The sequence below is a fragment of the Tiliqua scincoides genome, chromosome 4 (assembly GCF_035046505.1).
Source record: "Tiliqua scincoides isolate rTilSci1 chromosome 4, rTilSci1.hap2, whole genome shotgun sequence".
Classification (NCBI taxonomy): domain Eukaryota; kingdom Metazoa; phylum Chordata; class Lepidosauria; order Squamata; family Scincidae; genus Tiliqua; species Tiliqua scincoides.
Window position 1 is genome coordinate 202,105,580 of NC_089824.1, and position 14,221 is coordinate 202,119,800.

The 14,221-nt window shown below is 45.6% G+C and overlaps 1 protein-coding gene across 2 annotated transcripts in view; it reads left to right on the forward strand.

Annotated features, from left to right (window-relative positions):
- JPH2 (junctophilin 2) overlaps window positions 1-14,221 on the forward strand; it is a 113,054-nt gene that overhangs the window by 81,429 nt on the left and 17,404 nt on the right. The window contains exon 6 of one of the 2 annotated variants that reach the window (XM_066623742.1): window positions 10,685-10,853. The exons of the other annotated variant lie outside the window; for it this stretch is intronic. The gene's annotated coding sequence lies outside the window, so the exon portion shown is untranslated. Of the gene's footprint in view, window positions 1-10,684; window positions 10,854-14,221 lie in introns of those variants that run through there. 2 annotated transcript variants of the gene reach the window in all.

The window sequence follows — 14,221 nt, forward strand, 5'->3', positions numbered from 1 at the left end:
GTGTATTGCAAGGTTCCCCTTTAGGGACCTTGCAATGGGGTGAGGTGTGTGCCAGATCTTATCCCAATTTTCCTAGGCCGCCCCACCTATTTTCTCTCCTCAAACATACTCCAGAAAAATGGATAGCATATGTCTTTGGAAAACCGTGGGCAATCAGGTAGCTTACTAGGGTGTAAGCAAATAATTACTTGCCTCCTGCTAGCTGTCCAATAACTGCTCCTATTGGATGCACCATTTGCTTGACTTATCTTTCTAATAAACTGTAGAATAGGATACTGATAAATTCTTACTTAAATGGTCAATTCTTAAACTGAGTTTGTTGTTTCACAGTCTTTTAAAAAAGAGTTTCTAATCAGACACCACAAATTCCAGTGCTGTGGAAATATTTCTCCACAAGTGGGGATTAGCACAGCACTGGCAAAACTCATTGTTCTCATATTGCTGCCCTGGTGCTTTGAAAAGCAACACTCCCAGTCTCCTGGTGAGAAGCTGGCACAATCATATATTTGCACAGCTCGTAAGCCTCTTCAAATATTAATGAGCCCCTGGAAAGGTGAAAAGGCAAAAACGTAAACAGTAAAATGTTATTAAAATTGAGGCATGCAACAAGCAGCTTTAGAATACAGGAGGAGGAACATTCGTTTAAAGAAGCATCAGCATTATAAAACATTCAGGGCGGAAAGTTTAGGTTCAAACTAGATGTTGGGTGAAATGTGTAACAGGCTTTGGTATTTTTATTTTGGTTTTTTAAAAGTGCATTGGGAGCATGACATGGGGTGAAACTGCAGCAGTGGTGTAGGGGGTAAGTGCAACCTCCTGATTTTAAAGGTAGGATACCTCAGAATGCCAAATGCGAGGGAGGGCACCAGAATGCAGAACTCCTGTTGTCTTGTGTGCTCCCTGAGGCATTAGGTGGGCCACTGTGTGATACAGGAGGCTAGACTAGTTGGGCTTTTGACTTGATCCAGCCAGGCTTTTCTTATGTTAGATTCTCTCACCCCTTCAACAGCTGTTTCTCTGTTGTGCCCTATGATTGCCAGGTAATCCATATTTTAAGGACCACTTGTAATTTCAAAGATTGTCCTTCTTCCCAAAGAGGACAAGAGAAGACCAGGAACATAATTTGTGTAAGAAGAATTAAGATGTCTTGGCTAAACGGAGAAGACATCCAAAATCTCACTGTATCCTATAAAAAAAATTATTCTGGCACAAGTACCCAAATCGACATGCCTTGGTGAACAAGTTGTGCTCTTTTTGTGGCTCATTTGTAATGCTAGGAAAGACACACAGATATCTGCCTGCAAGAAGCGAGACTGAGCATGTCTCACAGTAGTATTGATTTGTTTCCGTTGTATTAATCAGTTGTATTCATTTTATTTTTCTGGGAGGGTCAAAGCTTAGTGACACCTTATTGCACCCACAGGACATGTTTTTCAATCAAGGCTCTGCAATAACTTCAGAGCTGTGAAGCTGAGAATCCACAGAGGGTGACAAGACATTTAATTGAAATTAATGGCCCAAACTATCACAAAGTTTGCCCTGAACAGTCGCAGTTAAAGGAGCCACCAGTTGCAAAGTGCTTTGATATCTCATTGAACATAGCAAGTGGCGGGTCAAGTGTGACTCTGCCTCACGCCCCAAAATACAACTTCTGGTGGCTGCAGCAAGAGTGAGGATGGGGACCATCTCAGTGGGAAGCATGGTTTCCCAGAAGGCCTCCCCTTGCCTGGTTCTCTGTAGCCTGGGATGGTGGCAACAGATAGACACTGCCAAGGTTCTCCCCCATTCCGCTGCTGATCCAGTAACAAGGGAAAGTGAGAGCAGGAAAGGGTGCATGCATGCTAAACAGGACTACTCTCTTCAATCTGCCTGACTTTCTGGATAATAGGCTATAAATCTTGGGTAACATTATTTCCTGAAATTTTAATTGTAAATTTACTTCTGAAGCTTAGGAGCAGTGGAGCTGCTGTTGCTATTTCTCAGTGTGTGGTGTTGGGTTGGGGCTGGGGGCTGGCGGCTGGGGATAAGAATAGGCCCTCAGTTTGGCTGTACTTGTCGTAAGAGGCGACTAAACAGCCACCGGGTAGATGGGACTCGTCAGCCTGGGAAGGCAGCTCATCTGAGAGAAGGAAAACTCTGATCCCAAACCTCCACTGCCTTGTGGCTACATCCAGTTAAGGAAAAGGCTTCAGGAGTCAACCTCGAGGCAAAATCCGGAGCCGGAGTCCCTGAGGCAGTTCGTGGCTGAACACAGTCACGTTCTGGCAACTCCTGCGACGCCGCTGGAACCAACCGTATTGGCCTCTGCCTTTCCATTGGACCATTTCAGCGACGTGGAGAGGGGGGATTTGCTGCATGGGTAACAGCCTATCCTCCATACCTGCTTTACCCAGGCTTCACGCACTGGAGAGGACACTCTGTTCCAGAACCACCATTCAGAGCGTGACACCATAGTCTTCCAAGACTGAAGGATGCCAACATTGGTGTTGGGTATAAACTGTAATATTAAAAAATAATTAGTTTCCCCCCACAAAGAGCAACACTCTCTGAAATAAAGAGAAATTGTGTAACCGCTGCATATGATGGATTGGGCTCAGCCACCGATCCCAAGGTCCAGACGTGCATTCAGGTTTTCTCCTCAGATTTACAGCTACTGTTGACAAATGAAAAACCGATCTCTATTCCAGAGAGTGTGCAGTGCTCATGCATAAATGTTAACAAAAGGCGTTAGCATTTTGCACAAAGGCCCTCTGGGAGTTGCTGGGGGGAAAAAATCCCAACAATAGGATTATGCCATAAGGCTGCAGACCTATGCACGCTCATCTAGAAGGCTCATTGGACTTTATTGGACTTATTTCTAGGACGCTTGTACGATTGTACCGCAATGGACATTGTCATTGTACCGTAAAGTTGTCCCCCCCCCCCTTTTTGGATAAACAACAGTTGTGGGGGGGGGGGAGAATCTGATTGAGGAACATGGAGCACGGGCAGAGAGATTAACACTTTCCTTCAGCTCCATTTTCCAGCTGAAAATCCCCTCTCTCAGTAGCTATTTACCTCTAAAGGAGATATTTACTGGTAACAGCCATGTTGGAGATGAGGGAGTCATGGGGAGGGTGGCAGGAAAATGACACAGAAGGTGTTAAGTACTCCACAGCCCACGTGCTACTGCCTCAACCCAGTTTGGTTCCCATACAGCTGCTAGTTATCAACAAAGGGACACTTCCAATCCATCTTAAGTCCCTACAGCACAGGTTTAAGATGGTTTCTTCATCAAACTCCCTCCCCCCCAAACCCCCCCCCCCGGAAATACAGTTCTGTTTTGGCACCTAGATACTTTTAATAAAGAATTCTTAGCATCTTCACAAGACTTCAGCTCCCATGATGCTCTGGGGAAGCAATGACAATTATTTGGAATAATACCAAAATAAATGTGTACTGTACTGTAGATCTGCCCTTAAGAATAGCACACTCTACCACAGAATCTGACAGTTAGGGTACCTGCTTCCTTTCTTGGTATTCTCTCCACTGCAGCCAGAGACTGGAATGTCCTCCTGCTATTCTCTGGCAACCATCCCATATATATCCACGTAGTGTACTACAGAATGCTGCTCCTTCCAATTTTCCAACTCTGGTCTCTTCACGCAATCATTTTTTAATGTAGAAAACTCGCCACAGGTTGGTTTCTTTTCTTTCTTGCAAGGTTTTAGGATGAGGCATCAAACATGTGAATGCGGAAAAGTTGGCTCACCATCCTAGACTGATGCAACCTTTGAAATATTCATTGAAGCAAGAAACTGATGCAATGATTCATGAATTGTAAGAGATTTCCTGAAATATTTCTCAAACTGGATTGCCATTATTGATGCCACCAACTTGTGGTCGTTACCCTGCACATGCCCGATCTTGTCTGATCTTGGAAGCTAAGCAGGGTCAGGCCTGGTTAGTACTTGGATGGGAGACCCCCTGGGAATACTGGGTGCTTCCCAGTATTTTGGCTTATACCATAGTCTTTCGAGACTGAAGGTTGCCAACCAACTTGTGGTCGTACTAATTCATTAATAATAGGAGTTGATTTATGCACTGCTCTTCCTCCATGGACTCAGCACAGTGAATGGTTTCTCCTTCAGACAGCTTACGGAGTCCAGCCTCCATAGTTTGAAAAGCTGAACCTCAGCATGTTCCTTTAGACAATTCTCTAGTAGTGTGAATCAGTCTTCAGTGTATTTCCGTCACAAGGAATTTTCTTTCCCTTGTTTCGGGTGTGAAAAACATGAGATGATTCCATTCCCCGACTGGTGGCTCTTAAATTACCACCCCCCTGGGGAGACCATTCTAAGGTTTCAGGCTGGCAAAGTCAGGCACCAGTGGACGTGATTGGCTTGAACACCAGAACCCATGCTGTGAGAAGTGGAACTTGGCTGGCATCATATCACAAAACTTACTGGGCAAGAATATGAATTAGATTCTTGCAAATCTCACAAGAGGACCAAATGAGAAGAAATTGCTTAGAGCAGGGGTCTCCAAACCCTGGCCCAGGGGCCAGATGCGGCCTGTAGCAAGCCTCTATCCGGCCTGTGGCCAGCCTCTTGTCCCCTGAAAGCCTCTGGCCCACTTGGCCAAACATGACTAGAACTATGCTCTGGTTGCATCTGGAGGGTGTTCAAGGGCCAGAGAGGTTGAATGAATGAGCCCATTAATTCATTTATTCACTCATCTAAGTTCCATCTCGAATTTATTTAAATACGCCCTCAACACTGTGCCAGATATTTGATGTGGCCCTCTGGCCAAAAAGTTTAGAGATCCCTGGCTTAGAGCACTGAGAAGAAAAAAAGAACACTGGGCATTGGCTTCTCAGGTCCTTGGCAAGGGAGACTGGGTCAAGGAGACAGATGATACTGTAGAGTTTCTCTCGGTAAGATGATTAGTCACCAAGAAAGGCCTAGCTTTACAGCTACTTTACCCAGGAGGTGACAACCCTCCAACAGTTATGGCATGCTGACCATCAGCCTGCCTGTGACAGTCTCAGTCTGCCACAAGCTATGAACAAGTAAGATCAAATTCTAACCAACTTTCCTGCACTGACATAGCTGTGCCAGTGGGACATGTGCTGCATCCTGCAGTTGGGTGGCAGAGGCCACCCAGAGGCCTCCTCAAAGTAAGAGAGTGTTTGTTCCATTACCTTGGAACTGCACTGCCCTTATGTCGGTGTTGGAAAGTGGGTTAGGATTGCGCCCTAAGATCAGGGCTTTTTTTGTAATGGAACGCACCAGAACGGCATTCTGGCACCTTTTTTCCCCCCTCCTCTCTGCCCCCACCTTTTTTCCCCCCTGCCTGCACCACCCCCGCCACCCCCTTTTTTTCCCTCCTCCTTGCCCCCACCTTTTTTCCCCTGCCTGCACCACCCCGCTCTGCACTGCTGGCTAGGGAGGGATTCGAACCTCCAACCTTGTGCTCCATAGCCCAGCACTCTCTCCATTGGGCTATAGGAAAGCCTATTGTCAAAGTGTTCAGAACTAATATATAAGGTCTTCAGCCCAGCTGGTGGCTATCAGTGCCACAAGTATTTGTTCCAAACACTTTAAGCCTAAGAGCTCTGGTGGCTCAGTGGTAAAACTGTAGGTCTGGGGAGGGGTTCAAATCCCACTGAGGAATAATTTTTTTTTTTTTAAGGTGGGAAGGGTGCTCCATGGCTGCAAAATATAAAGGTTGGTTGCTAGTTGCCAAAAGGGGGGCCAGTTGAGGCTGCAAAACTCCTCAAAGTTCAGTCCCAGGCAGGCTCTTTTTTGAACTTCTTTTTTTAAAGTCCCAGGTAGGACTTAACCCACAGCCTCCATCAGGGGGCTCACTCCAGGAGCTTAACTGTGGGTTAAGTCCTAACTGGAACTTAAAAAAAAAAAAAAAAGGTCAAAAAAGAGCCTGCCTGGGACTGAACTTTGAGGAGTTTTGCAGCCTCAACTGGCCCCCCTTTTGGCAACTAGCAACCAACCTTTATATTTTGCAGCCATGGAGCACCTTCCCACCTTAAAAAAAAAAAAAATTATTCCTCAGTGGGATTTGAACCCCAAGATCTACAGTTTAACCACAGAGCCACCAGAGCTCTTAGGCTCAAATTGTTTGGAACTAACACTTGAGGCACTGATGGCCACCAGCTGGGCTCAAGACCTTATATATTTGTTCTGAACACTTTAACTACTGTATAGGCTTTCCTATAGCCCAATGGAGAGAGTTTCCTATAGCCCAATGGAGCACCTCCCCACCTAAAAAAAATGGGGTGTTTCACTCCAGCTGTGGCAGGAGTGCTTTTGCTATCAGGGAGCTCACATGGGATGGACGTGTGTGTGTGTGTGTGTGTGTGTGTGTGTGCGTGCGTGCACGCGCATGTATAGAAAATGGTTTATAAATAAATAAATAAATAAATAAATAAATAAAAAGTTGTGAGTTCCTGCACCTATTTTTTTTTTTTTTTTACAAAAAAAAGCACTGCCTAAGATTATGTACTACTTAGAAGTCTATCCCATTTAAATCTTCAAGTGATCATAGTTAGGATGGGGTCTGTACATATGTAGGAATGAATTTTAAAAGGTTGCATTGTATGCAGGCGATTCCCTAATGCAACAGTTGAACATGCAACAGACCAGGCTATTACTGTACTGCAACTCAGGTGCCTGCCACAACTCCTCATTGCTTGCCCTCCATTAAAGGGATCGTATCCATGTTGTATGGAGAGGGTTTTATTCAGTGGCTAACATGACAGCTCTTTTGCAGAAGCAAGTCTATTACAGGGTAGTCGCAACTACCACAGTTTGGAAGGTACATAGGATTAGATATGCAAATAATAAAGAAAAGAAATAGTTGGAGATCAGGTGATTTGTCTCTCTAGCACTCACCAAAGCAGCTTTTAGCACATGAGATGGATATGTGCAATTGAAAGGAATGCATATTACCCCTGCTAAGTGGGCAAAGAGACACTTTTTAAAGTGGTGCCTTCTTATATTGAGCAGGGCAGAGGGCAACTGTCCCTCTTCACCCCAGCATGGCATCTTTCCAGTGGTTTTTGCTGGTATCTCTTCTGTATTTTTTTTAAGAGCGCGAGCCATTAGGGGATAGGGAACCATTTATTTATTTATCTATGTAAACCACTTTGTGAACTACTCTGTTGAAAAGTGGTATATAAATATTCTTAATATATTAATAAAATACGTATTCTTCCCCTGTCTACCCTGCCTCTATTTCCTTTCCCTTCTTTTTGTGACTCCCCTGTGTGAATTTCTAGACTGTAAGTTCCTTGAGCCAGGATCTGCCCTCTTATACTTTGCACACTGATGGCACTCAATAATTTCATCCAGAGGTAGGCACTGTAGGCAAATGCTGCTACAATTTGAGACTCAGTTGCTGGTGACGAGGGAAGGTCTTCTCCAATGTGGCACCATAGCTGTGAAATTTCCAACCCCAAATTGTGGTTGACCCCTTCTTTTCAGCAGTGCCTAAAGATTCTTCTATTCTGCTTTGCTCCCTCCAATTTTTTCTGATTTCTTCTTTGTTAAATTTGGATAGTTGCTGCTGGTTAGTTGTTTTTTTTTTAATGTGACATTGATTCTGGTTTTATGTTGTTTTATCATTAGGTACCTTAAACATCTCTTTGACAGACAGACACAAGTGGCAAGAATTCTTGGTAGCTTTAGATGCTAGACACAAAAAGAACAGAGGAAATACAAGTGATTTGTGCTTCCCAGAGTTAACATCCCTGTATAATGTGCAAAGTGGAAACTTGCACATCTCGCCCATTGGGGGGGTAAGAACATAAGAAGAGCCCTCTCTGGATCAGGCCATAGGCCCATCTAGTCCAGCTTCCTGTATCTCACAGCAGCCCAGCAAATGCCCCAGAGAGCACACAAGACAACAGACACAACCTGAGTCCTGGTGCCCTCCTCGTCCTGGATAGCATTGGGCCCTCAGGGAGCACACAAGACAGCAAGAGACCTGCATCCCTTGCACAAGCCATCCTTTGCACGAGTATCATATGCAATCTGGAATATACATCTCACTAGAAGACCACAAAGAGCCTCTCGAGATTTGCTCATACTTCTCCCTTTTGCTGTGGGTATGTATTGTCTGACATCACTCTCAGACCTGAGACCAGGATTCCACTACAGCTCTATTCAGACTCCCCACTTATAGCCTTGTACAAGTTACATCTCCCTTACCTCCTCAGGACCCTATCCTTAGAACAATACTATGAGTGACCTGCCACACAGGCCTATTAAAGGAGAGAAGGAAAGGAATAGTGAGTGAACTCGTAATTGACTAAAATTAGTTTATGGCCTTTGTACCCCTTGGAGGGCAGAAAGAAACTCAAGAAAGTTGAACTTTCACCGGGTGAGAGTGAGAGATATGCATAGATGAGATGCATCCCATGCGGCTTGTTTGAAGGGACATGCTCAGTATCTTTGCAAAGTCTTGTATCTTTCCTCAGTATCTTTGCAAAGTCTGAATCTCTTGTCATTTTCCCAGCCTCTCCAAACTTGAAGAGGCTTCCTTGATAATGTTCCAGTGCTCCTTAACGGTGATGGGACTGATTTACACACAAAAAAGAGAGGTAAATGACATCAGTGGGAACTGATAGTAACAGGATCAGGTGCATAACGGGAGCACAGGGCTAAAGTCATTCTCCTCCCTTGCTGTGGTTCTGATTCAATCAGCAATTTCCCCACCACCACCATGGGCAGCTGTTTATAAAAATGAAGAACTTCACCCTTCAGTCCCAGGCTTAACATAACATGTAGTTCAGCCCCCCCCCCCCCCGAAGGAAGCACATATATATATGCTTGAGACATAAAGTAATCCCCTCCCAAATGCCTAGAGCTGACAAATCATTTCCTATAAAAGGGCCCTGAACTGGCTGCAGGCTGGAATGCAGGAGGAGGCATTTGGAAAGGGGAGTGCAGCCATGCTAAGACCAGCTGTCCTAATAATCTGATCTATTTCTGCATCGGAGAAGTGGCGCAAATCCCGAGTGCTGTCTACTTGAGACAAGCATTTCATTTAAAGAACTGGTGGTATCACTTTCCTTGCTGCTTATCCCACATCCTCAGGCTCACTGAACGTGGAGCTGGGTCGAGTTTGGAGCCCTGCCAGTTCCTGTCCCTCGTGTGTCCCATTTGTTGTCTATCATTTTTAATACAGTCTTCTATAGTCCTTCATAGAAGCCTGCGTATTGTATCAATGGCAACTTTGTAGAAAGCAACCCCTCCATCTCCAGATGGAGACCTGAGTCAAGGCTATTTAAATTCCATGCTTGATCCTCACTCCAGTACATTCAATTCAGAAATGTGGAGTTTTTTTTGGGGGGGAGGGTCAAGAAGTGATGGCAGGCAGATAAGTATAGCTGAGACTTTGATGACAGAACTTGGATGGTAGATATACAGTATTCCTCTGAATGTGGCTAGAAGCCATAACTTATGGCCCATAAGGCTCTGTGGCCATATAGGGCACTGAAGCTCTAAGCCCTGGGAACACTGTGGCCTTTTTCAGTGCTTGCAATGGCCTTCGGTTTTCTCCTCAGCCATGGCTCTAGACATTTTATTTATATAAATACCATGTAAGGTCATGGCTGCAAGCTTAGAAGAAACTAATCAGAGCATCGCATTAGCTCTTTGGTATATACAGTTGTGGCTATGTATATATGATATGTGTATACGCCAATATGTACACTGAATTTTCTTCTTCTTTTCAGCACAGCAATTTTCATTGTGACCAAGAAGTCAAACTATTTAAAATCTAGGTAAAATTTCAATTCAAGTTCACCAGTACTTTGTAAACATTCTGCTACAAATGCTTATTTGAATAAGGGCACAATCTAAACTGCACCTTGGGCTGGCGCAAATCCCTTGCACCAGCCCAGGAGGGTCGCAAACATACTGTAAGGCACATTTGCACCTCCTCAGTATTCAGCAGGACTGGTGCAGGGACGTACACCAGCCTGTGTAGGCTGAATCCAGCCTCCGCACAGACTTGAAAGGGAATGCTTGCGTCAGCCAAGCTCGGCCGATGCAAGAGTCTGGGGAGGGTGGGGAGGGAGAGAGGCATTCTGGGGCAGGGGGAGAGTGGGCGGAGGGCAGTCCCGGGGGTGGGCAGGTGGGCGGGGAATGGCAGGCGGGGCTGGGACCAGGCAGATAGGCCAGATCCTAGCCCCCATTCCTGAGCAGTGCGGAATGGCTGCAAGCCGTTTCACTCTCCTCAGACTTATGCCACCTCCTGAGGTAGCACAGGTTCAAGGAGACCCATTTGGACTGCGGTGGCTTACCCAGGGGTAAGGAGAAGAGTTTCCCTTTACCTCCAACTGAGCCACTTTGGGCCCCTATCTTGTGCTGGATACAGTGCAGGCCTCCTGGCTTGCCTGTTCCAGCGCAAGATAGGATTGCGCTGTAAATGGTTTAGCCACTGGTTCAGATCCTTTGGACCAGTTTTGAACCCATTTAGATACATTTTATACAGAATACATGTAGCTTGTAGTGCTAGAAAATGAATACATTGATAATAGTTTAATGAGAATAAGTTTGATTATTTTTACACAGCTGTTTAGTTTTGAACTTCTAAAGGCTTTTACAGGCAAAATATGTACAACAGGATGAAAAGCAGGAAAATAAAATATTAATTGAGAGTTGTGATTCTTTTAATGCAGGACCAGGGTGACATCTTTGGGGGAAAAATGGATCCGAGTTGAAAAATGACTTCCTGATTGGTACCTTAATGAACAGGCTCTGTTGGCATCCTTCAGTCTCAGAAGACTATGGTATCGCGCTCTGAATGGTGGTTCTGGAACAGAGTGTCCTCTCCAGTGTGCGAAGCCTGGGTAAAGTAGGTATGGAGGATAGACTGTTTTCCATGCAGCAAATCCCCCCTCTCCATGTCGCTGAAATGGTCCAATGGAAAGGCAGAAGCCAATATGGTTGGTTCCAGCGGCGTTGCAGGAGTTGCCAGAACGCGACTGTGTTCAGCCATGAACTGCCTCAGGGACTCCGGCTCTGGATTTTGCCTCGAGGTTGACTCCTGAAGCCTTTTCCATAACTGGATGTAGCCACAAGGCAGTGGAGGTTTGGGATCAGAGTTTTCCTTCTCTCAGATGAGCTGCCTTCCCAGGCTGATGAGTCCCATCTACCCGGTGGCTGTTTAGTCGCCTCTTACGACGAGTACAGCCAAACCGAGGGCCTATTCTTATCACCAGCCCCCAGGGAAGAACAGGCTCTAGTAGCCATAAAATAAAGTTGCAGCCAAGAAACACTCTCAGGGTGATAATTAGGGTTGCTTCACATGTAACAAGGGACATTGGGAAAGCTTATGTATCATGTTAAAAAGTAATTCAAATATTCTGAGATTTATCTGGAGGCTCAAGTCAGTAGCATAGGTAGAGGGGGTGCAAAGCACTAAGTTTTTCAGGGAGCCTCACCATGCTGTGCAAGCGTCCCCACCCCCTCTCAATCAGAGCCATTCTGGGCTGCTAGAGCAAAACGGAGGTGTACACCCAGCATGGCTCCGAGGCCACCCAGAATGGCTTACACAGCGTGGTGAGGCTCCCTGCAAAACTTAGTGCTTTGCACCCCCTCTGGCTGCACTACTTGCCCAAGTCTGTTTCGTATATGCTTTTTCAGTTTCTTAACAGTTGGATATTGATGTAACTTTGGTAACTTGTGCCGTCGTCGTTGTCCCCCCAAAAGGCAATTAGAGCAAAATATTTTGAAGATTTTTGTTGGGTGAATCAGAATCAATCAGGCTGATTACTGCAGTAGGAAGCAGAAGCATGGACGTTCATTCTGCTACATGAAAGAACTGTGGATTTCCTTTCAACAAAGGAGTCGCAGCATGGAGGGAGGCTCTGCCAACCTATTACACTGTCTGAAGTGCTTCTATGCTAATGGCAGATAGGAAGGTAGAGCTTCTTCTTTTGAACGAAATAACGAGCAGCCATCTGCACGACGACCTGGGTGTGCATGCATTTCCTTGGTCTCTGAAAAAGACTATGGGCCCAATCCTGTTGAGCCACTGTGCTGCCAGAACATGCATTCTAGAGGCACAGTGTGCTTTACGACAATCGCAAAATGCAACTTACCGTTGTGCATAGCTTGGCCGCTGGCGAAACAGTGAGCTAAGGCAGCCAAGCAAGAGTGGTCTCCCTGGAGCCTCTGGGACAAGTAAGACAGCAGCAGAGGCAGACCATGGACAAAGAGGGGAGGGAGTGTGAAGACTGGGGGTTTCTGGGTGAGGAGGAACCAGGGTGGGGAAGAGGTGGGAGGGGGTAGATCTGGTGGCAGTGGCACATCCTGGATCATTACATTTTTTCATCCCCCACCCCACCCCTTTCCTTCTTCGGACATATGCCACCAAAATAGATGGCATATGTCTGAGGAGACCTATTCACAATCAGGCAGCCTACGAGGAGGTAAGAACATGAATACATAAGAAGAGACCCACTGGATCAGGCCAAAGGCCCGTCAGCTTCCTGTATCTCACAGTGGTGCACCAGATGCTTCAGGGAGCACACAAGTGAAAAATGTTTCTCATCAGGCACAGGAGGGGGGTGGGATCAATGGCAACTGCACATGCCGAATCCTTACCCCCTTTCAGGGGTTTTCTGGATTGAAGGATCTGCACTATTTTGCAAAATGTTCCATTTCTTTTTTCCTTTTAACGATGCTTATAATAAATCTTTCCCACCAGCATTCCACACCTGCTGAAGATACCTCTGTATTCAATCCATCTCCTCGCTGTTGAAATTACAGCAGGGGCTCTCACATCTGAATCATTTTCTTTTGCTGTATGATGCATTGTCAGTATTGTCAGATATATTCAATTGTGTCTGCTACCTTGCAGAGCTGAAGTGTTAACCTTTTGCAGTTTATGCCCCTTTGTGAAGCATCCTGTCTTGCTGTAGTGTAAAGAATTTTCAGCCCAATCCTATGCACATCTACTCAGAAGTAAGTCCCATTAGATTCAATGGGGTTTACTCCCAGGAAAGTGTGAATAGGGTTGGGCTGTTTGTCAGGAGTCGGAAAGGGCTGGATCATATATTGGTCTCAGATGGTCCCAGAGATCTGGACATCACCTTGGTGGGGTAGCCACCCATAGGAGGAATAGGTGGTTGGTGGTTGGCAACCTTCAGTCGCGAAAGACTATGGTATAAGCCTACAGCACCCGGTATTCCCAGGCAGTCTCCCATCCAAGTACTAACCAGGCCTGACCCTGCTTAGCTTCCAAGATCAGACAAGATCAAGAATGTGCAGGGTAACAGTTGCTGTGTAGGAGGAATAGCTGTGCCACATTGTCTTGATCCGGTTTTGGCTTTAATAATAATAATAATAATAATAATAATAATAATAATAATAATAATAATAATAATAATTCATTTTTTTGTATTGCTTTCTATTGCCTCAACTGAAGGACAAGCCGTTTTATCCATTATTATGTTATTGTTATCTTACCCAGTTATCATCATACCTTTCTGGTCTATCATCATACTAATCAGCCAATTGAGCTGTATGCAGGAGAGGCTGTATGAATATTCTCGTAGGGATTGTTGAGATTGCTTTGCTAACCTGATCTCGTTTTAGATTGCAAGAGCAAAAAGAAATAGACTTAAGTGCTTCATCTCATCCTTATTGCTGCACAATTTTTAATGAAACAATTAACTGCTCCAAAGTGTGGTTTCTATGCTCACCCCTTTAACTATTGCTTTGTTGAACCCCTGAAAACATTGGCATGCCTCTGCTCTCTTCTGCCTGGAGGTGACAGGCAGCACTATTGTGACAGGCAGCCAGATGCAAGGGAGGGCACCAGGATGAGGTCTCTTGTTATCTGGTGTGCTCCCTGGGGCATTTGGTGGGCCGCTGTGAGATACAGGAAGCTGGACTAGATGGGCCTATGGCTTGATCCAATGGGGCTGTTCTTATGTTCTTATGTTCTTATTAGGTGGGGTAATTAGGTGGGCCCATTGGTGCTGCCCTGCTGCTTGTGGGGAGTGTGTCACCCCAAGGAATTGCCGCGAGAGGTCCACACCATTGAGGGAGTGCGCCCTCTTCAGGACTGAGCAATTGTGGGGAAGTAAACTGCTGCAAAGCAGGCAAAACCCTTAGTGCTGCCTCAGAGTTCAGGGTGGGAAGTGGCTTGAGGCACTTCTCTAAGGAGTGGTCTCTCCTTCTCCACCTTGGGGATTCAAGAGGTCTCC